At 41.2% G+C, this 24,336-nt stretch overlaps 1 protein-coding gene across 2 annotated transcripts in view; it reads left to right on the top strand.

Moving 5' to 3' along the window:
• htr2cl1 (5-hydroxytryptamine (serotonin) receptor 2C, G protein-coupled-like 1) overlaps positions 1 to 24,336 on the top strand; it is a 231,268-nt gene that overhangs the window by 41,084 nt on the left and 165,848 nt on the right. For both annotated transcript variants that reach the window (XM_061710354.1, XM_061710353.1), the window contains exon 2: positions 10,005 to 10,096. The gene's annotated coding sequence lies outside the window, so the exon portion shown is untranslated. The remainder of the gene's footprint in view (positions 1 to 10,004; positions 10,097 to 24,336) is intronic.

Below are 24,336 nucleotides of genomic sequence, written 5' to 3'. Positions count from 1 at the left end.
TGTTCACACTAAATGACTGCTGTGAGGTCACGGAACTCACTATCTGACATGGATTGTTTCACAACTTCAGGGTCCTTTTTTTTCAATTCATGTAGGAATATTTGTGAAAGAGCCTTCACAGTTGAGTCAAAGATTTGAACCTTTTCTCGCAGGTAGTCACATCGATCAAGATATGGTGTAGTGTTGGGCTTCTTAATAGTCAATATTCAGTTATTTTGATAAGAATGTACACTGTTAAAACAGCACCTCACAAAAAGCCCAATATTCCATAAATCTCTGCGATAGACTGGCAACCTTTCCAGGGTATATCCCTGCTTTCCACCTGTAATGAGCTGAGATAGGCTCCAGCAGACCCTGTGACCCTGTACAGGATTAAATGAGTATAAAACATGGATGGATGGATGATTCCATAAATCTAGTTTAAATTGTCTTTTATTTTTAGCAAGATTTCTGCCAATGGGGTAAGAAAAACTTTCTTGCATAGAATTCTTAAAACCAGCAAAACAGTCTAAAACTTCTAATTTTCTTTAAACAAAGCTTTTTTACTTTCTTCAAAATGATTTCTTGCAGTGTGTAACTGATACAGTAAAGTACTTTAATAAAGCCTAACTGAAATTTGATTGTTTCAGGTACATCATGAGTGTTGGCTTTAATGAGTTCTTGAGGGTGTTTGATTTGTAAATGACAGTGTTGTGTGTGTGAGATGGAGATGTCAATTTCCCAGAGGGAACCTCCCAAAGGGATTAATAAAGTCGTCTGAATACAATCTCTTGGCAGAGTCATAATGAAACATTATTTGCATTGTCAGTAATGACAGTTCCTTATTGAAGCCTTCTTCTTGCAGCAATCTTCTCAGTCTTGTCTTGTAGGTAGACTCAAAGTTGCACCTCTAGTCCAGTCTATTGTCTAGATAAACAGCTGGGTATCTGTACTCCTCCTCCACCACCTCCTCTTCCCTCAGGATTGAAGTTAGGTTTGGTTTACAATTGGTCCCCCTAAATTCCACACCCGTCTGCTTTGTCTTGTTCACATTCAACACGAGGTGATTGTTCTCACAACGTGCCACAAACCAGTTCTCCATTTATCTTCACTCCCCTCTCTTGTCGCCTTCTGACACATCCCTCCACAGGAGAGTCATCTGACTATTTCTGGAGATGACAGGACTCTTATTTGCAGCGGAAAACTGTGTAAAGAGTGAAAATGAACAGCTACTGTACAGTTCCCCTGTGAGCCGATGATCATATGCAAAATACTTACTTTATTGACTTTTTAATGAACTCATTCTTTTGAACAATGTATGTGTATGTAGACTAATTCATTTGGGGAAAAGTAGAATATGCATTTCATATTATGAAAAATAGAATATTGGAATTGAATCCATGCAAGTGGTAATCTCAGAATAATTTTACACCCTTCACTAATCCATGATTGATTTCCAACATTAAACTTTGTGCATTTTGCCCTGATTTAGTGAAGCTACTTTAAATATTTAGTGGAATTATGTTTTTAGTTCCTTTTTTGATAATAAGATAATACTTATTACATCACATCTGAATTAACTTTTCAAGGCATTAGATGTGCTGTAATTCTATAAACATGTTTACATCTTATAAGTGATGCATACCTTCAATTATGACCTGCAATATTCAGTCAAAATCTATCAGTTTTGCAATAATCAAAACTTACTCTTTTCAGAATGAACTGGCCACTGCTTGAAGGAAGAAGAATGAGAGAAAAAAGGAAGGAAGGAACTGAGTGAAAATCATGAGGCGAAATATTCAGGTGCCAAGGCAGAAATAAATGATGGACAGCAGAGGAAGGAGTGCAGAGACGGTGGAGTGTGAGATGAATGTTTATGAGAGACTCAAAAGAATAAAATGTGCAACTCAGGTGTTGCTGTGTTTAACACTGCTCTTGTAGATTCGGGCCTGATGAGACATTTTTATTAGAGTTTCTATGTTTACCTTGTTATTGTGTATGTTTGTCAGTTATTCTGTTTCTGTCCACAGTTAAAAAAAACATACATGTTAGGATTAGTGCTGGCCAACGATTACAATTTTTAATCTTAATTAATCCATGATTTCTGTAATTAACTATGCGATTAATTGCATATTAATTGCAAATTTATTCACACATTTTGTGCTGTTCTAAATTACCTCAAGGTATTTTTTTTATGTTTTTAATACTGTTAACAACATGAGAAAGAGGAAATATGCTGCTTTATGCCAATGTTTATACAACTTTCCACAAAAAAAGCTTTTGACCTGAATGTAACATTCCTGCATAAATACAAACAGAATGTAGTCCCCAACTTTACACTTGTAAAGACTAACTTAAGATTCCTTGTTTTTTTAAGCAGCTCAATGTAAAGCAATGAACCATATGCATCACAAACATTGTACAAGAAGTGCATTGGTCAGTTAAATTTTCCATGTAAATATGTCTAACCTCATATGGAGGAAAATAGAAGGCTCAAAAAATATCCCCTTCTCCTAAGTGGGATCAAAAGAGGGGGATACAAAAACTGAATTACAAACAAATAAAGTGCAAGTGCACATGTAACAGCATGGAGTGGAACTCAGACTGCAGACCGTTTCCTCACCTGATCCTCAGTGCTCAGCCATAAACTCGTGCGAATCGCAGTGTGCGTGCGCCCGTCTGTGCGCGTGTGTGTGCGGGGGTGGGGGGGGTGGGTGCATTATTGAGTTTTATGTTTTATGTAAAGCGCTTTGCGTTGCATTTTTTATTTTGTAAGAAAAGCGCTTAACAAATAAAGTTTGATTTGATTTGACTCGTCCTTTTTTGCAAGCTGCTATCGAGCGTTGTCTGCTCTTGACGAGGGGGGCGGGATTGACGCGCTCTCTGGTATTTGAGACTCGACGTACTTCGATGGTAATTCATTTCAAATCGATGGTACATGTAAATAACTTCAGTCTTGTCCAGCGAACCATCTGGCATCTTTTTGAAAGTGAACTTGCTGTTCAAAAGTCGCTTTTCATTCTCCATCTTTCAGTTCACCAGACTTTTCCTCCAGCTACGGGTGCCATCGAGCGCCAGAAATGATATGCGCCTTTTTTTTCTTCTTTTTTTTTAATCGTGCGTTAAAAAAATTGTCGGCGTTAAGAGAACGTTAATTTAACGCGCCGTTAACGCGTCGTTAACACGTCGTTAACGCGTCGTTAACGCGTTTACTTGGACAGCCCTAGTTAGGATACATGGTGGGTCAAAATTAGATGAAAGTGTATGTATGTGTGTATCTTCTGAGTGTGGGATCCATGCTATGATTGTCTGGCATCCTGTCCAACCTAACCATTTTCCCATGAGCAGATCGGATAGAGTTCATTTCATTATGTCCTTGAACCCAATGAAGTGATTATGCCAGATGGTTAACTGGCTGGCTAGATTGGTAGATGGATGAAAGGGAGATTTTCATTTAACCTGATGTGATATGGAATTTGAAAACAAACAAATCCGCAATAATCATGCTATTTACGGTTGGTAAATAACGCCAGATAATTGCTTTTATAGAGGGTATGCATTGACGTCACTTCCATACTGGACCACGCCCCCTTATTTGCACTGAGTGGCAAAACATCCAGCAAAAATGGCTGCAACTAGTAGGGGAAACTGTGGAAAAGACGGGATAACAGCCGATTATGGGCTTAAATTAAAGACAGTTGGACTTGACAGTGACCCGTACAGTTACCCCAAGAACCAGTGGTCCATGGATATTCATATTTGGCCACAAATCGAGTTTCCTGATATTTATATGTACTTAATTTCTACGCCGGGGAAATACACGAAGCAAAGCTTGAAGGCTTACAAAAGTCTTGACGCTTGTTCCTATTTCAAGGCAGGATTTGTTGGCGAAATTAAAGTGATGAGGACACCGAACTTTATGATTTGACCGTTTAACGTTAGCTACCCAAAAATCCAACATTACCTGATACAAAATGGGAACCGCAAATCCACGTTTCGGTGCCTGGAATCCAGTTGTTTCTGCAAATTTCAGCGATCCATTTGTCTCTCTTAAGCTTATTTTTTGGCAGTCTGTAAAACGATAACTCCGATTTCTTGCTAAATCTATGAGTACAGTCGATCTCACAACAGCTCTTTCCCATTTTAGATGTTTTCGAGTGCTCAACCTGAATGTTTACGCTGCCACTCACTCTTTCTGCCACTGAGTGGGCGTAACCCGCTGTGAAGTCGCATCTGTGACGTCATGCGCATTCCTTCTATTGATTTTGCTGCTCATTATAAAACACATTTATTACCGTGAAATTGGTTACTATTTTTACTATTTAAGTGTGTTATTTCATGTGATTCATTTTAGATTTTTCTTCGCGTGAATAATTGCTTTTTGATCAATAGTAGTATTAAAAAGAAATGAAACATAGCAATAAAATTGCTATCTTTATCTTTTTCAACTCTTGTTGTTGTTCTCCATTTTTGACAAATTTCATGAAATGTCTGCATCATCCATGATGACTGTTAAACAGAAAAGTGGTCAGGAGTACAGATGCCTACCAATTTAAGAAAAATCTAATGGCTGGTACTTTTTAAGACTGAAATTTGATGGTTAAAGAAAATTCTGATTGCTTTCCCATCGTTAAACTCTAGACACAGCTCCAGAGGTGTAACTGTGGCTGAAGTCATATGATCATGAGTAAGGACATTTATTGGTTTAAACAACAGTGACTCACCAGTAAGCTTTCATACTTGGGTTTCTGAATGCGTCTACATGAGTGGAGCACAGATATGGAGACACACAATTCACACTGGTCCCAAAAATCAAACTCTGTAGCTCAATAATGTTCCGATGAAAATGTCCTTACGGCAACACCGTGACAAGCTGAATCTGGGCTACCCTTGGTTCTTATGGCTCAGTTATGGCACAGGCTTGAGTTATGTGGGTCATGCGTGGCCCTGCCATCATGACCAGGGCCAAACGTGGGTTATGGTGTATGGTGTATGGTCCAGATGTGGCACAAATCCCATAAGGCGAAGGGTCCAAAGAAAATACATTTGTGGCTGAATTTAGGCAGCCACTCATCCAACACTGTCAGTCAAGTCCAAATGTTGGCTAAAGACAACTTGACACAGGCCTTTTTTGGGCCAAACATTCATTGCTATCTGGGCATGCTGCCATGTTGTTGGCTGGAGGTATAAGTGGAGCAGCACACCAGGCTTCCCTGTGTCTGCGGGGGGAGCAGTGGAGGAAAAGCAGTATATGTGCATAGATTCCCAAATAGTAAATTAAAACAAATAATAAAATAAAACTGTTTCAGTCAAAGAGTAGTATAACGTCTTGAAGAAAATCCGTATCAGATTTATTAAGAAGAAAAATCAACCAAAAGGTTACCTGAACACTTAACATGCTGCATCATTGTTTGGTTGTTTGTTTTTTTTTCTTTCTTTTTAAGACACAATTCCTGGAACAACTCACCATTTTTTCAAATCTTCACACACAACTTTAAAAACTCACACCCAACAGTCCCAGCATCTAACTTCTGGGTCCCAATCAGTCTTTACCCTCAGATAATACACACAAGCTGTCAAAACACAGACTACATTAGTCTTTGTTACACACAGGAGGGATTAATTCAACACACTGCCACCAAAATGTCAATAATAGGGTTTATTCACAGCACTTATAGATTGAGCAACATCGGCATCAATATCAGCATGATCTTGTCTCAGGTCAGGCTCTGGCCATAGTATTTCATCAACGTCACACATTATGTCTTCTCTCACCAGGCAGCGTGGGAAATATCCCCTTGTGTGTCTGATCCAACCCTGGACAGATTCCAGAGAAATACCCTCACATGCATTCACCATTTCCTCCAGGAGATTGTGCTGTGTGTATGGGTTGCAGTCATAGACTCTCCACCGCCATGCTGAGAAAAAAATCCTCTATTGGATTCAGAAAAGGCGAGTATGCTGGCAGAAAAAGGACCCTGAACCTGTGGTGGTCATTGAACCAGGTGCGAATCAGAGCATCCCAATGGAAACTCACGTTATCCCAAATGTCAACATATTGGGCTTGCACTGGTTGCCCTGGCTCCCCTTCTTGTTGGAGAATGTTATTGTGCAGCTGATCTAGAAACTGAAGGAGTATTGCAGTGTTGACTGGACCCAGTACAGCATGGCGTTGGAGGATGCCACGGTTGCTAATGGCTTCTAACATGGTGATGCTGCTCCCCCCACTGACCGGGAAATTGGATGATTGCACGGTGTCCAATGACGTTGCGGCCCCTTTTGCGCCTTTTTGTGAGATTGAACCCTGCTTCATCAATAAATATGTATTCGTGTGGGTCAGCCATCCATCTCAAACATTGTCTACAGAAATAAAAAAACACATTTTACTTCAAACATATATGTGTATTGAAATAGTATAGCATTTCTGTACAGTGCAGCTACCTGCACATATTGGAATCGTTGCTCCTTAACCCTTTCGGAATTCCTCTCAAAAGGCATGCGGTAAAGTTGCTTCATCCTTACAGTATGTGGTTCCGCTGTTTTACTCCGTCAATGGTGGAAAGGCTTATGCTGTTAGTCCCTTGAAATATTTCCTGGTCTTCAATAATGCGGGTTTGAATCTCCCTCAAAGTGATGGCATTATAGCCAATCACCATATTTACCAAGGCAGTCTCCTGCTCAGCAGTGAGCAATCGCTGCCTGCCTCCAATAGATGGCTGCCTCTCAGTTCTGCAAAAATTACCTTTATTGACCTATGGTGTATTGTGGCACAGTATACTGTAGTAAAACTTACACAGCATACGGTGGATATTCAGTCTATACTACAACATTACTGTGCATGTACTGTGATACAATACATAGGGACAATGAGGCAAATTACATTATAAGCTAGTTTTCTCATCATTGAAGCTTTTTTTTAAATTAAATTTAATGTTCTTAAACATATATGTAAGGGGGATAGGGGGGTGGGATGTTGAGGGGTGGCATCCGCTGCCTGTCTGAAATGAGAGAAACACAGGAAAACACACAACGGGCACACAGGCCAGTGCTGATAAGCTTTGTTTTGCTCCAGTGATGCAGTCAGTGAAAAGAAATATATATCCATGTTGGAGAGAATGGACAATAAAAGAAACTTGGGAAAATTTGAGTTTTAGTCCTTTTTTTTTTTTTTTTTTTACTTAATTCATTGCCAAAATGTATCTGATCAGGAAAAAGTATCGGAATTGTGTATATATATATATATATATATATATATATATATATATATATATATATATATATATATATATATATATATATATTTATATTTAGCCAAAAAAAGTGATCGGGTGGGGAAAAATCAGGATCGGCAGATACTCAAACTCAAGTGATCGGGATCGGATCGGGAGCTAAAAAAATCCTGATCGGGACAACCCTAACCAGGACCCAGCCGAGCACCAGCTGCCCGGCATGGGCCGATCACGTGGCCAAGAGCTCCACACCCTCCAGGCTCACAACCCCCACCCGGCGAGAGGCCAGCCTGCCCGGAGAGACGGGGCCACCTTGACAGTCAACGCCGACGGGCCGGCAGCCGTCCCAATGAAAGCGGGTGTCGTGTCGGTGGAGCGATGACTGAAGAACCTCTGTATCCAGCTCACACGTTTGTTCGGTGGGTAAAACAGCCCACCAGCATCATCACTGCTGCATCTTCCAACGAGCACAGGCATAACGAGCACGGCTCTGTATCTGCACCCAGGACTGTGTTGATCTGCTGCCCGCTCTTTTGACAGCCATGTTTGTCACTGTGCAGCGGCAATGTCCCATCATAAATGTGAGGATAACAGCTGCTCAGCCTCTCTTCAAAAGACTCCGCAAGTTTCCAACCTCCGCGTCTGGTCACTGTGATCAGCTGGTGCTCGGACCTGGACCAGCGCCACTCCCGGGCAGAGCGAGAACTGCAAGTCGCGTACGCGTTCAGTTTCTTTTGGAGAACGTGCCTGTCGGCGCGTCAAATGAACGCAAGATACGCGTGGCGGCCATGATGTGTTCGCGTTCTGAACAGCAAGTATATGCGCCCCCTAAGGCTAAGATGAATTAACATATTTTTTTGTGTAAAAACGAAACAAAAAAAAACTTTGTATGATACACCAAAGTCTACTGGATATCGAGGATTGCTGGTGTCTAGATGTGTTGAGTGACAGGGCAGCATTCGGTGTACGCTGCTCCACATCAGGTTAAAGTTGCATCATGAATCAGCATGGTGATCCATACAGATTAAAAGAGAGACATCATTGTGTCACTAAATATACTTGGTTTAGACTCAATTCATCGACCTAATCCTATACCCCATCTGTTCCCAACACACCACCGTATATAAAAGGGAGAGGAACTCACTAAAAATCAACTGCAGCTGTGATAATCAATCCGTTCTAGCACTGTTCCTTGAACTGCTGCCTCATAATGTGTCTCTCCCTACAGCAAAGCAGAAACCCCACACCTCCACATCAACATATACTGTATAATAACAAAGAACTTGCATGTTAAAAAAATAAACAAAGCTAGAACAGTGAACGAAGCCTGCAGTCGTTATTTATTTATTTTGACGGAGTGATCATTCTCCTAGAGTTTAGGATCTCTCTTTTTGTGCGCAGCCTAACAAAAAGTGCACAGTTTTGTGAACGTGTTTTGTGCACAAAACTGTTTTCTAAAAAGCTTAAGGAAATGGGTCATCTGCTGAATTTATTGACTATTATTCATCTGGTAGCATTTGAGAGATTTGCTTTGTTTGAAATAATGCAAAGAAAGATCTATGTAAAGATGAATAGTAGGGAAACGACATCAGGAGGAAAGTGAAGGTGTTTTCACACATAACCTATGGTCCTGAAATGTTCTTAACATGTTTTGCATGTGTGAATGTACGCATCTGCAACACGTTATCCAGGGGTCCTGTTCAGGTCACCTTGTTAACCACCTATTGACAACAGAACTGTACACCCAGAGCCACAGTTCCATTGGTTAACATGTAGCACCTCTATTGTGAAGTCGGAACTCACAGGCTTTTCTCATCACATGCATCTTGGAGCTATCAGCCTAATCATTTTTTTTCTTGGACCACTTTTGGTTGCAATTAACCTCTGCATTGTAAGAGCACCTCACTAGGCTAACTGTTTTGGAGGATCTGGTCTAGATATTTTACTCACATTTAGACATTTGTCATCCGCAATCTATGATGCTTTCCCCTTAACTTTAAGAAATCACTTTCTACGTGAAGTGTCCCACTCTTTGACAGGTGTCCCTCTGTAATGAGATAATTCATATCACTGATTGGTTGTCACAATCGTCTTTAGTTGATCTTTCCTCAAAGAAGTAAAGATTCAAACTCTTTTACAACCTTGTGTACGTGATATTGAATTTTGTTCCTTTTATTGTTAAAATGTGCAATTACCAGGGGCTGGCTGCAATATTTTTTCAAGACTTATTTATACGGTAGTATTTATGATTATTCACTGACATCCAACCATTTTGTCTTGGCCATTAGATCTGGTGTGGGTTGGTGTGAGTTCATTTCTGCAAGATCACAAATCACTACATGCATAACAAGACACCTACAGTTCAAATTATAAGATCCACATTAAACAGATTAAAACCTGGAAAGCTTACTTTTCATGAAATAGTATTTTTTTCAAATACTAACTCACGATCAAAGGCAATGCAAATAGTTGATTGTATCTCAGATTTAAGGACTTGTTTGATATTCTTAATGAGTAACAACACCGATTACTGTTTCTTGAAAAAAAAGAAAATGCAACAGTTCCATCAAGGATAATTTAGGTGTTTGATCTTTTAGTGCACCATAGGATGCACACATATACACACTCCACCTCACAAAAGAACATACTCCTACACACAGTTCCTACCAAGCGCCAAGTGTTAAATTATGTTGTCAGAAAAGTCCAAAAGGCATCTAGGTTATTAAACCCTATCAAGATGTCTCTTCACTTCGACTCCGAATAGTAACATCTCTTTGTTCAAACTGTCTTGTACAGATGCAGACATGAAGGAAAGGGGATGACTGACTTCCAGAACGCCTGAATCGCATCAGAGGAGGATCACTTTGTCTGGAGCAGCTAAATCAAAGGTGCCATAAATATATGTGAACATTTTTAAAGACGTCCATATAAGGAGCTGTTGTGGTTATTATAGCCTGAAGAGTTAACCCTTCTGTTCTGGGCGGCATTTCATCAGGTTGCAGCTGTAGCTGTGGCATATAAAGTGTATAACTAAGACTCTATTGTTTTTTTTTAAATAGTAGACTATGATCAGACAGTGGAATGTGTTTATCTTGGTGTTTTTTTGTTCTAAATCAGTAAATACTTGTGAAGCCTCGGGCAGCCGTAAGAGATTGAGAAGGTGTAATAAATCTATATTTTAAAATGTAATATACTGTTTCAAAGAGAAATACATTTGATTTTGTCAATAAGATGTTTGTTCAGCTTTAGATAAATCATGTTCACTAGTTGTATGGATATGCAAAAGTACCCTGCAAAAATGGTTGACCAATTGGGGCTTTAAGCATTATTTCTATATGATGCTGTGGTAATATGAGATAATGTGACTATGGACCATTCATTGCCTATAGAAACAGACGGAGAATGTTCTTCGTTTTGCCTTCAGTAAGGCAGATTTGTTGTTATGGATAGACTCTCTAGGTGTAGTCAAGGGGTGGAAAGAGTTCAGTTTGGTGACCTCAGGATTCCATCTCTGCCTTCTGGAGATGATGTTTACCTGTTGATTCCATCAAGCCATGATCTCTTAGACCTCTCTACCTAGACTAAAGGACCCATGAAAGCATCTTAGCAAAATGAATGTATGGATGGATGGTTGGAGATAACACGAGAAAATGTATCTCCATTTCCCATATTATAAATATAATTTGCTGATTTTATTGGCAGGCTCTTTTTCTTCTGGAAATAACAGTCTACAGTGGCCTCTGCACAGAAAGAGGACTTCTGTAGTGTTGTGAGTGGCAGCTTAAGTGTGCAATAGGACCAGAATTTCACAATTTTTGATTGGGTAGCTTAGAGTAAAGGTCAAGCATCTTCTTGTTTTCTCTTTTACTCTAGATTACATTGTGTTCAAAGTTCTTTTTTCTCCCTTTTCCTTCACCTGCAGAAGTGCTCTGCTCTAAGCAATGAGTGTTTTGATGTTGATTGTAAGTTTGCAAGGTGTTTGGTATCACAAATAACAGACCTACTTTCCCTCCTCTCCTGTTACTCTTTCAACTAATTTTACTTGGCATGTGGAGGTATCTCCAGTACTCCCTAGAGGGCCTTGCTACAGCTTGTACTGGTGACTTTGTGGTGTGCATAAATTTGCTACATTTGGTCATAAAATAACCCTTGTTTTGCATCATGAGCCCCTAAGCATAGTGTGTATTCAGCGGGATTAAAGGCATTTACCATAGTGTAAAATGAGGATTTGTTAACTATTTCTCCAATATTGTTGTTCAAAGACTCAGCTTGTAACATTATTGGAAATACATGTGAGGATGCTGCACGTGCCTGGAGATGGATAATAATTTGTTATGGTTTACTAATGTTGGTATCAAATAGTTGGCCCTTGAGGTTAGCTGGGAGAATGCTTGAAAAACTTAAAAGAAACCACATTTTGTCTTCCATTTAATGTGTTTTTTGCTCTGCAGCACACAACTGTATGTAACCAGACATTGTCTGCTTCTATATTCATATATTGCAAAATACTTATTTGCTTTCATTGAATATTCTTACCCTAAAGTCCTGGTTGTGGTGAGAGTCGTTTAGAGCACGTTTAGAGTCAACTAAGGTTGACAAAGTGCTTTTGGCCCAACTGGCACAACCAATACAAAACCCAACGAGCAATAAGATAAAATGATGAATTGTCTAAGCTCAACTCAAGATGAACTGTGTAGAAATAGGTTTTGAGCAGAGATTTGAATGCAGCAACAGTTCAAGCTGTTTTCATTCGTAATGCTATGCTGTCCCCGGAGAATGAAAATGCACAGATCTGGGAACCTCAATTACTGGGAAATACATTTGATTGAATGCCCAAAGAGCTCTGACTGGGGTATAATGAAGAAAAACCTTCTTAAACTTTAAAAACAAACTTTAAAAAAAAAATCTATTATAAAAACAGACAGGGAGCCAGTCGAGGGATGTCTGCCAGAATTGGGATAATATGCTCCTGTTTTTCTTGTTAAGAGCCGAGCAGCAGCAGTTTGCCAAAATCCAAGATCATGGTTTCAATACCCACATACATAAGAGTTAGAATACTCCAAGTCATTATGATAAAAGTTTCAATCTGGCGAACAGTCGTAACTGGAAGAAGCTAGTTTTGCAACAGAACTGATCTAAACTTATCAAATTTATATGGGTTGTCAAAAATCAAACCCAAATTCTTAACAAATGAACAAGTAAGCAGCTCCAAATGGCTATTGCCTAATTTGAGTGACTAGACACAACTATTATTGTCTTACTTTCAAAAGATACAGAAAGTTTATCTCCAACCAGTTTATTATTTCACCTAAACAGCTCATCAACTGCCACAGTGAATCAGAACCTCTATAGGTAATAGAAAAATAGATCTGAATTTCATCTGCAAAACTATGAAATGGCAGATTATGAGAAGGATGTACAGAAAAACCAGCAAAAGCACATGTGTTTGAGACTCAGGGTACAGAAGAGAGGAGCCACAAAAGAAGAACAACAGACCAACTGCTACTTGACTCTCTGAAGGAGCATCCTCCCATCCCTTCCTTCCGATTTTCCCTCAAGGATTGCCTTTTCAGGCTTTGTACTTTGCATCAACCTTTTATGTAGTATGGTGAAGATGAATAACTTAAAAGTGCAAGGGAATTTCTGACAAGATGCAAAACGCTCAGTCCTCTTTAGTGCGGCATGATATGATGAAAAACTGCTTGAACGGTGTCACGAGAATGTCTTGGGAATACACAAATTTCACCTTGTCCCGTGGGAGACAGTAGTGGATTCACCCAGTTCCCACAAATGCATCCACTAGTGGAAAACGACATGATGAGAACCTCATCTTTCAAACTCATAGTTACACCGCAGGCAAAATCAATAGGATTTTTAATGTAAAGGTTTTCAATTGTTTGTTGCAATCCATTAAGTTAAACAAAATTGTTGACTAATCAACTTATGTTTACCCCTTACATTCATTAAACTCTTGATAGTATTGGATTTTCTTGTATATGTCCTTTTCGAGCCTTGTAGCCAGTTTTTGTAGCGCAAAGGAACAGGTGGTAACCACCTCCAGGATAGGACGCTAGTCTATCGCTAGCAAAGCTAGGTACCCATTCATACACCTGGGTGAAGTGAGGAAAGCCAAGAGGCATCTTTCCCAAGGATGCACAAAGTGACGCCAGTGCCAGGGTATGAACCCACGACCTTCGGATCATGAGTCCATGCTGGTGTTCTATTTTGATGTTTTACATTTGGATGTGAGTAGTCCTTGTTTGCAGAGACAGTTGGTTGTCGCGGAAACCATGTGCACTCTGCATCCAGTCTTTTCTGTTGAATAGTAATGATAAATTCATCTTATATTAATAATATAGTGGCACACTCATAAACCACTTTGAAGATTTGAAAGGAAAGGAGAACAATATACATTTAAAGGTGTTGTTTTGATGCTTAATAAGTCTGTTAGAGCAGAGCTTCCATGATGTATTTTGCAGCAAGACATATCAGTCTTGAGTCATCAGACAGAAGGAGAGCTGGAGTACGATGTATGTGAAAAGTTTACTGACGAAACAAATGCAATTGCACGAATGAGAAAAAACATGGCAAAAGTGTTGAATTTTATGTCATGTTTGAGAACAAAAAAATGTTTATCAACATATCCACATATCCATAATCAGATTTAGTACTTTTATGAAATGGTATAATTCTTCGTGATGACGTGCTCATCCATCATCTGGGCCGAGGTCACTGAGGTGGTTCATAAGCTCCTCGGTGGCACCGGGGGTGGATGAGATTCGCCCTGAGTACCTCAAGTCTCTGGATGTTGTAGGGCTGTCTTGGTTGACATGCCTCTGCAACATCGCATGGAGGAAGGGGACAGTACTGCTGGAGTGGCAAACCGGGGTGGTGGTCCCTCTGTTTAAAAAGGGGGACCGGAGAATGTGTTCCAACTATAGGGGGATCACACTTCTCAGCCTCCCCGGGAAAGTCTACGCCAAGGTACTGGAGGGGAGAATACGGCCGATCCGAACCTCGGATTCAGGAGGAACAATGCGGTCCCGGTCCCGGTCGCGGACCAGCTCTACACATTTGCTTTGTGGATCTGGAGAAGGCATTTGACCGTGTCCCTCGTGCCATTCTGTGGGGGGCGCTCGGTGAGTATGGAGTCCGGGCCCTCTATTAAGGGCTGTCCGGTCTCTATATGATCGGAGCAGGAGTTTGGTTCGGATTGCCGGCAGTAGATCAGACTTGTTCCCGGTGCATGTTGGACTCCGGCAGGGCTGCCCTTTGTCACCGGTCCTGTTGGCTTCATCGGACTGGGACCTTCAGCATGTGCTGGGGCCTTTGAGGCCGATGCGGCGGGGATGAGAATCAGCACCTCCAAAACCAATGCCATGGTTCTCCATCGGGAAAGGGTGGCGTGCCTTCTCCGGCTGGGTGGAGAAGTCCTGCCTCAGGTGGAGGAGTTCAAGTATCTCTGGGTCTTGTTCACGAGTGAGGGAACAATGGAGCGTGAGATTGAAGGACGGATCGGTGCAGCGTCCGCAGTAATGTGGTCGATGTACTGGACCGTCGTGGTGAAGAAGGAGCTGAGTCGAAAGGCGAAGCTCTCGATTTACCGGTCAATCTACGCCCCTACACTCACCTATGGTCATGAACTTTGGGTAGTGACCGAAAGGACAAGATCGCGGATACAAGCGGCCGAGATGAGTTTCCTCCGCAGGGTGAGGAGTTCGGTCACCCGGGAGGAGCTCGGAGTCGAGCCGCTGCTCCTTCACATTGAGAGGAGTCAGCTGAGGTGGCTTGGGCATCTGTACCGGATGCCTCCTGGACGCCTCCCTAGGGAGGTGTTCCAGGCATGTCCCTCCGGGAGGAGACCCCGGGGAAAACCCAGGACAGGCTGGAGAGACTGTCTCTCGGCTGGCCTGGGAACGCCTCGGACTCCCCCCGGAAGAGCTGGAGGAAGTGTCTGGGGTGAAGGAAGTCTGTGCATCTCTGTTGAGACTGCTGCCCCCGCGACCTGGGAACAGATAAGCGGCGGACGATGGATGGATGGATGGATGGATGGTATAATTCTTCTCTGACAGAAGGAGAGCTTATATATATAATATATATATATATATATATATATATATATATATATATTATTATATTTCAAAAAGTATTTTCTTTACAGACTTTTGATTCCTCAGAAGTTACTTTTCCATACTGAGAAATGTACTGTATCCACGTGGCATGAGATGACCTTGCAGTCTGCATGGTTGCACTTAATTAACGAACTCCATGTCTAAAGTATTAATAAGCTGTCAGATAAATTCATATCAAAAGGCCCACTGAGTATCTTCCACTGTTCAACTTGTCCGCGAAGCTGTGAAGAACAAGTAGCTTGGAGTGTTTACAAATTGGTCCAAAGGGGAATTCGTCATTTGTAAGGAACAAAATTCACAGTATTGCATCGTGTGCTTTAATTAGGTTAGGCCAAAGTGGAAATGTGATTGAGGACTGTTAAAAAAACAAACATTTAATATAAATATTTGATATGAACAACATCCTATCCTGTACATTGTACTGTACTAAATTTCATTTTTCATCTGGATTTATTTTCTTAGGAGCTAAATAATGTAATTTATGTTATAACTATATATACTGATGTTCCAATATCCTTAAACACTTGCAAGTTGAATAAATAACTTAACATGTCTACCTTAAACATCGAAGTCTAAAAAAAGGTTTATAAAAATGTTAATATATTATTATTTAAATATATCTTTTTTTGGTTTTTAGACCTACTATATTGTTAGTGGCATAATTTAAAAAGCTTTTCTCTGCTATAATATTCTTGCACTGTAACTATTACAGGAATGCATTATTGCAGACTCCTACAAGAACACCTTTGGGGAATTTTTGTATTTTTTTTCATTTAATACATACAATACAATTTTATTTAATTCAGATTTGGATTAAAGTATTCCATTAGGTTTATATTATTATTTTTGATTTATTTAACATGCACAAATATAATTTATACAACTGCAATCCAACTGTAATCCAAGTCTGAATGAGTAGATGCTCCCGGGGAGCTGCGATGCGGAAGCGGGCTGAAGGCTGGAGGAACCACGGATCGAGCGGCGGGGCCGCGTCCCCGCGGGCTGGGAGCGGGCTGGGAGCGGGCTGGGAGGCGTCCCCGCGGGCCGGGAACCCGCCGATCGAGCGGCAGCCTCGCGTCCAAGCCCACGGGGAAGCGTCCCAGGGCTGGAACGCTTCCCCGCGGGCTCGGACGAGGCTGCCGCTCCATCGGCGGGCACAGAGCCCGCCGACGTTACTGTTGATGGATTGTACCGTAGACCACTGCTGCTTCTGTTTTCCATCCATTATTAAATAAATGGATGTAATAATAAAAGAGTCTGCTAACTTAACCGCCGTCTTCAACGCTCCGTTGTTTAAAAACGGCGCTCTTCCGTGTTTATTCTGCTTTGGTTGTTCAGTAACACCGTCCCCAGCCCCGCCCCCAGCCCTTGACGTAAGCACGTAGCCCCCAACGTAACGTGGTTCTTAAGTTGGACCAGCAAAGACTTGGTTCTTGTGTAGCACCAGTTTTGAGAGCAAGGAGCCGGTGCTTAGGCTGTGTAAAACCAAAGAACTGGTGCTAAGTCTGGCTCTAGCCCAGAACCAGCCCTGGAACCAGCCCTGGAACCAGCTTGGTGTAAAAGGGGTAGGGCCTTCGCTCTGGCTTGGACCATTGTGACCTGAGCCTTAGTGCCTTCTAAAGGTTAAAGACTAAATTTGGAGTGGATGATTTGTTTGTGCTTATGAGACTATATATATTAAAAACAAAACGATAAAAAGCAAAACAATGCAAATCAAACATACTTAATGTTTGAACATTTGAAATATTAAACCATTGTTTTTCTCTCCAAGAGTGGTGGTTATCCAACAAAGTCAACTTAAAAAGCAAGATGTGAAATAATCAGACACAGGGAAGTTTTAGTGTGGTTCTATGAAGAACATTCTTGTTCTTGGCCAGGCTGCACCAACTTTTTGTACAAACCACTTTCAAAACAGAAACTGTTCACCTTGTTGGGTGAAAAGAAGCGACGCGCTCACTCCTCAAGCAAGAAAGAGGCTTGAGCTCAGTGCAGGGGCCTCCGGGGGTTGGCAGAGGGAGAGCAATGCCCAGGATTGATACTTAGGTAGGAGAACTGGATGATAAAATGAGAAAAAAATCAGGGATAAAAACCTTTTTTTTAAAACAGCAACACAACAAAATGCAATGTTTTACATCATATTTGTGCAGAATCATAGAATGATCCGATTGTTGAGACCTTATATATGTTAAAAGGAACCCTGGTTATTAAGACATGTAGGTCTTAAAAGATAAATGTTGGTATCAGTTATAACAATGTGATATAAAAAACCTTGTTGATGTCTTCGTTTTTATAAAATTTGAAAATATAATTTAATTCGTAGGTCGCCATTGTTGTTTACACCGCAATGCATTCTGGGTAGTGACGTCAGACGGTGGCACCTGCTAGCCCCCGTACACTGTTTTGACACCCAGAAACAGATGAAAACACGGCTAAACAGGTGACGGCGCACCAGAAACACAGATCAAAACACAGCTAAACATTATTACATAAAAAAAACATTACAACATAAAAAAAAAAAAAAGAAAAGTGCCACACCATAAAGCATGAACTATAAAAACACCATAAAACTCAGATACTCAACCTCAACCGACCACACGTTTCAACTAGCAGATAGCCGATGCTACAATAAAAACCCCAGCCAGATCTGGCGTCATTAAATTAAATAAAGATGTTCTTGCCTATTTGACGCGAAGTCTGCGCCTCCCGTTTCGTCAAACTCCCGGGCCAGTCCCCTCAGCCTCTGGTCTGTCATCAAACGGTGGACCCAGCACCGAGGCCGGTTTTAGGGGGCGGCAGGGGTGGGCTATGCCCACCCAAACGTGCATCCTGCCCACCGGTGTCTCCATCCCGGCGAGCGGATGGCGGAGAGCGGAGAGCGGGTGGCGGTGCGCTGCAGGCTCTAGAGCCACGTCTACGCCGTAGCCTACGCCGTCGCCTACGCCGTCGCCTACGCCGTCTACGCCGTAGCCTAATGCACTGGTAAGATGCGCACGACTTTGATCATTTTTGCAGATCTCCCGTGCATCACAGAACTTTGATCCAGTTTGCCTGAACCGAGACGTCTTATGGGCTCCCTCGTCAGCCTCCACGGCCGGGAGAGTGCTGCTCATCTATGTTTTATGCCGCTTTTGCACTGGTACCACCTCAGCTCGGTTCTACCCGTTTTGCGCTTTCGCACTAGGGCTGAGATGTGTAAAGCCGCTCCAAGTCGGTACTTTTTTCTGTAACCATTTCAGCCAGGTTCTTTGCGGGCTGAGCAGGGACTATTTCTGACGTCACCACCCTCCGCGCCAGTAATTGGTCGGGGGGCAGGGACGTCACCACCCTCCACGCCTCTGATTGGTCAGGGGGCGGGGCCGTCAAACGTTTGAATCGGGAAGCGGGAGTCAGAGAGAGAGCGACCCGCGGCTCGCAGCGATTTTATTATAAAGCGCAAAACGTCTGTTTGGTGATCCAACTCTGAGGTGCAGATGTTCATAAACCTGGTGGCTGTCGAGAAAAAATTAAAAAAGCGATGTAGACGGGCTGTTTTACTCTCAGCCGCTCCCGGCTCCAGCTGATTTCTCATCTGCGCCGACACAACAAAGGTGTTGCGCAATCGAGTACGTCACAGCAGCTTCACCCAAACCTCCCCGCTTCTCCCCTGGCAGTGCGAAAACACACGAGTAGAGCCGTGTAAAGCCGCGCCGAGCCGAGTCGGGCCAAGTAAGTCCTAGTGCAAAAGCGGCATTAGATACCTGTCCCAGTTAAACTAACGCAGCTTATCTTCCCAGAGCCACCGGTCTACGTCATTGCCCCCAGAATCCATTGCGCAGGTTAAACATGGCGCCTCCCGCAGGTCAAAATATGTGATAAACATTGTAGATTTTTAAAGCAATTAGATTATTTTATGTGTTTCTAACAACATATTTTAGTATAACAGAACAATTGTGGCTAATTAGGGACTACAAGTCTTAATAACCAGGGTTCCTTTTAAAGCTTTTACATCAGTTGAACTATGCATCAAGCTGCAGCTGTATGCATATAAATGAAAACAAATAAAGCAAGTTTATTAGTAAGAAAATGGCAGGGATAATTGATGTTTGAACCACAGAAGTGTTGACATGAGAGACCAAATTAATTACGTGCATGGTTGCTTCCATCCCCTAATTAGAAATAAGGTAGCAAATATTTAAACCCCAATTTTCATTTATTTAGTATTCTAGTTTGAATTGTTCAACCATTAAATTAGAACTTCTTCAGTCAAGCTCATAAAAATGTAATAACCCAAAGGATATTTTATTCTTAATATAAGGTTTTTACTATTTAACTATACACGAAATATTTTTCATGTACTTGCAGTTATGCTATGTTTTTCTTTTTATGTACAATTTCCTGAAGGGAAATATCAAGGTTCATGCTGGAGCAGTAAATTCACTACTAACGTTTAATAAAAGTTTAAAAAGTGGACTGGACTTGTAAATTGGGAACTCCTCTATCTCTGCAAGCGTATGCAAGACAGCCTTAAGAGGTCATTAGACTATATTTAATCTCTTTAACCATAGCGTTGAGCGTCGTGCTTAATATGTTTCACAGAATAAAAACCAGTTGAATTCATTATCACTCCGTGGAGGACCATGAGCTCATTAAAGAGCATATGAGATATTGTCACAGGGTGTATGAGGAAAAACAAGTACACAGTAGAACTGATCACTTGTGAGATCTCTTTTTGCATCATAAAAGATGGAAAAAGCTCAAAGTATTGATGAAAGAACTCTGCTGGCTTTATTAAGTCATTCTAAAGTTCAATGATAATAAAACATCAAACTCAAGAGTGAGAGCCTAAGGAGAGAGTGTCACACATACACAGGGGATTAATTATGGAAATCTAAGGACTTGTAAAAGTAGACAACCTCTGATTTCATCATTTTGCATCATAAGGAACTGTAAGGCTAGATGTAGTTGATATTCTTTTAACATAGTCAATTAAAAACTTTATCTGTGAGATCACATGTCTGACTCAGTGTGGTTTTCATACAGATACATCTCAAATAGGTGCAAGATATTTTTGATAATAGCTCATGATGTGCATCCTCTGGTGTGCACTGGTTAGTGTAATGTGCAAGAACAGAGCATACCATTATTTTTTCGTTATAACCAGTTACAACTGTATTATTTAAATTACTTGTACAACTGTTTGTCCTGTATTTTTTACGGTGAATCACAGCTGCAAGGATGTTACAGATGTTTTTTTTTAGTGCTTATGTTGTTACTATATTCTTAAACACTGATGTAAACATGAAAAGTAACAAAACATGAAAACATTACTTAAACTGTCCATCCTTCCACCAATTTTCTTCCACTTATCCGGTACCGGGTTGCGCAGACAACCCGGTACCGGCTGTTGTCTCATTAGGGGCATCAGCATGTCTCGATGTTGCAGGCATGCACACAAGCATGTGAGGGCTATACAAACCACTGAGTACCATTTTGAGTTGATGCAAGGAAATTTCAGCAAAAAGGACTAGCCTGTTGCGTCCCTAAAGCGTTACCTTTTATTTTTTGAGCAGCACATATATACACATATAATCCAGCACATTAAAATGCTGTTTACTGTTATTAGGTGAGAAATGTTAGTGCACCAAGATAAGTCAACACTGGGAAACAACAGTCATAGGACTCCAAAATGTTTTAACCCACAATCTAAAGAGAGACTGAAGTGCAGGACTAAATTATTTCAGGACATCATTAATCACCAACATGCTGACCAGAATCATAACATTCCAACATGCAGACACGAACTGGCTCTTCAACTCGCACCAAAGCGCAACTCTGAATCAACTTGTGACCACTTGCACAGATGGTTACACTGTGGTTTCATCCTCATGTGTGAATGGTGGGCGTTGGGGCTCATTAACTTTTATTGTCACAGGTGCCCTGGTTTATTTGGGGAACATGGAGTGACCGGCAGTGTTGTGTATCATTGAGGATATAAGAGCTGTCATACATGGAAAAGTACTATGAATAGCCCAAATGTTGATACAAATGACATCAACCATGCTCAGCAATGTGTATTTCCATCTGCTTCAACCGAGAGGTGATGGGCTTTTTTGTGAGCCTTTTCCTGTTCCAGCCAGGAAATTGTTCTGTTGGGAAATTACATGAGTCATATTGTACATAGTTCAGGAATCCAGAGGTTTTTATTAAGGAGGGGATTCATGTGCCATTCCACACAGATTTACAAATATTTTATGAGTGATGCCTATGGTGTCAAGCTGTTTGGAAAACAGCCACGGGGCTGGAGTCTAAGCTTTGAGGTCAGTTTAATCAGTTACTCCATCATGTCACTGCTAAGCGTATAGTGGCAGCAATAAAATGGTGTGCTTAGGCCTCCTCATTGTGCATGCTGTGTGTGTTTCTGTAATTATCGCACAGCGCCTGCAATGTGGAGGCTGGAACACACAAAGGCTTCTCAGGATTCTTTTATGTATTTCTGGCTTTCAAGGATGACTCTTTCAAAGAAAGTTGCAAAGAGTTCTTATATTCCAGCTTATATTTGTGGCTAACCACAGGGCAGGCTTTCATTCTTGCCATAAGTTACACTGTGTTATTTTATACCTGAAATGTATCTAGAGGTTGGTGGTCTGAGTTAGGGCTGGGCGATATATCGAGTATAGCCGATGTATCTCGGCTTCTACTCTGTGCGATGTACAAAATGACTCTATCGTACATATTCGAGTATAAATTTTCACGCATTTTGCTTTTAGCCGCGGGCATTAAATTACAGGCTTTTCTCGCTCTCTCGTCTCGTCTCTCCTTCTCTGAGACATAAAACAAGCGCACCCTGTTACACATGTCAGTCACGGGCTGTCGTGTGTGCATTATCATTGGCCCACGACCAGCTGCAGGTGTCAGCGCTGCTGTCAGGGACCATAGACATAAATAATTCTCTTTATTTTCTTCTCTTTACTCTTTATTATGTCTATGTCTGGGACCGCCGCTCACTTCCACCCCGCTTTAACTTCAACTTAACTTTAACTTTCCCAAACTCGGCCTGTTTGCGCCTTGAGTTCATCTGCGTGGTTGCTACGCGCGACGGACTCTTTTCAAAGCTAACCGGTTCAGTAAAGATGGGAGGGATGTTTTCTCCTCGCACGACTCTGTGGAGAGCCGAGGAGCCGCTCAGCGCGACAAGCGCAGCCGAGCATTTAGGCTGATTTATGGTTCCGCGTTACACCAACGCAGAGCCTACGGCGTAAATGCGCATCGACGCCGTAGGTTCTGCGTTGATTTAACGCGGAACCATAATTCAGGCTTTTCTCTTCGAGAACTGAGAAATGTCACCTAGTGTTGCTTAAATGTGGCCACATGAAATCAATCACTATCATTGAAACAAAGTCAAACAAGACTATATGACGTCATATTTCTAACAATAAGTGAAAGTGATGCAAAGTAAAGGAGGAGAGGATGAAACATTGCAGTCCCTGCACCTACAATTTAATATAAAGGTGCTCTAAGGGGCCCCTGCTGCTCAGAGCAGCTCATCCTGGTAAAACCAGGTAAAACCTGGTAAAACCAGGACCAGAACATGTTCTTAGCAGATGTTCTTCAGACAGGGAGTCAGAGAGATGCAACGTGCACTTTCTATTTTGAAATTACACTTTTTATGTTTGTGCCACTCACTGCTTAGGAACTGTTTAATAAATACAGTTTTGGTAAATTTGACTTATTCCCCCTTTTTGCATGAAAGTTTAAAATGAGCAAATATTAATGCAGTATGAACAAGAATGTTTTAATGTAGACATATAGAATTATCATACTGGTGTGATTGTAGCATCAAAGTGTTAATTCAAGGCTAAGGCAAAATATCGGGATATATATCGTGTATCGTGACATGGCCTAAAAATATCGAGATATTAATAAAAGGCCATATTGCCCAGCCCTAGTCTGAGTACAGAAAACAGAAAATTGCACACTTTTGCTGTGCTGCCATAGCCCTCAAGCATCATATATATCTGTGTGAGATCTCACTAAAGTGGTACAAAGATACCAAACAATACAAAGCTTCAATGTCCTGTTGTATAAGGTTGTAAGTAAGCTTCAGCAATTTGGTTTTTCTATTGCATTTAACATGATTGGCACTGTTTTATTATTCTTTTTTTCATGTTTTGTCAACTTTAGCTGCACTTCCACTGTTAAGCCTGCCTATTAAATCAGGTACCTGCTAATTAGCTTAGCCTGGGGCAAGCCGATCCCACAGGGAGTGTGACTGGGTAATTGGATTGTGGCTAATAGCCATAAAAATGGCACTGGAGAGGCCGAGTGGAGACCTGCGGTCAGTTCCAGACAGTTGTTTTTCTCTGGTGGGTCTTGTTACATGTAGCATGAGTATGTGAGAGGGTATTAATGGGAGATGAGAGTAAAAGATGAGAACAAATTATGAGGAACTAGGAAGTTGAAGATTAAAAATATGTTGGAAGAATCTTTATCTCTACCATCTCTCCGTGATGTTCCGTGGAAAAATGTTAGACGCATCAGGGCCTGTACCATCTTCTGTGGGTCTTTTCATGTATTCAGAGACTGATAGTAAACAGTCATGATCAGATGAAAACATCCAGGTCACCCAATCATAAAAACTGTCATCTATTCAAAATAAACCATATACTTCTTCAGGATCTGTTCAATTAAAACAATGTTATTAGTATTAGAAGAATTGAATTTAAATAAGCAGATATTTACTCATGATAAATGACTGCAGGCTTACCTTTTCCTCAGAAATGATAGTAATTTAATCAGTAGTTATCATCTATTTAAAATCATCAGTTTGCTCTTTTATCTGCTTTCCTTGATGCCCAATCAGAAACTCTGGCCATTTTATAAACTGCAAATGCCACTAATAGTATGCATTTAAAAAAAAAAAAACACAACATTTGTTTTACAGAACTGGCAAAATATGCTATAATCGTTGTTAACTCTGAGAATTCGACCATCCTGTTGTGGACTCCCAGCAAGCATGT

This window comes from Cololabis saira, chromosome 20 (assembly GCF_033807715.1).
Source record: "Cololabis saira isolate AMF1-May2022 chromosome 20, fColSai1.1, whole genome shotgun sequence".
NCBI classification, from domain to species: domain Eukaryota; kingdom Metazoa; phylum Chordata; class Actinopteri; order Beloniformes; family Belonidae; genus Cololabis; species Cololabis saira.
This window is presented reverse-complemented; position numbering and strand designations above follow the sequence as displayed.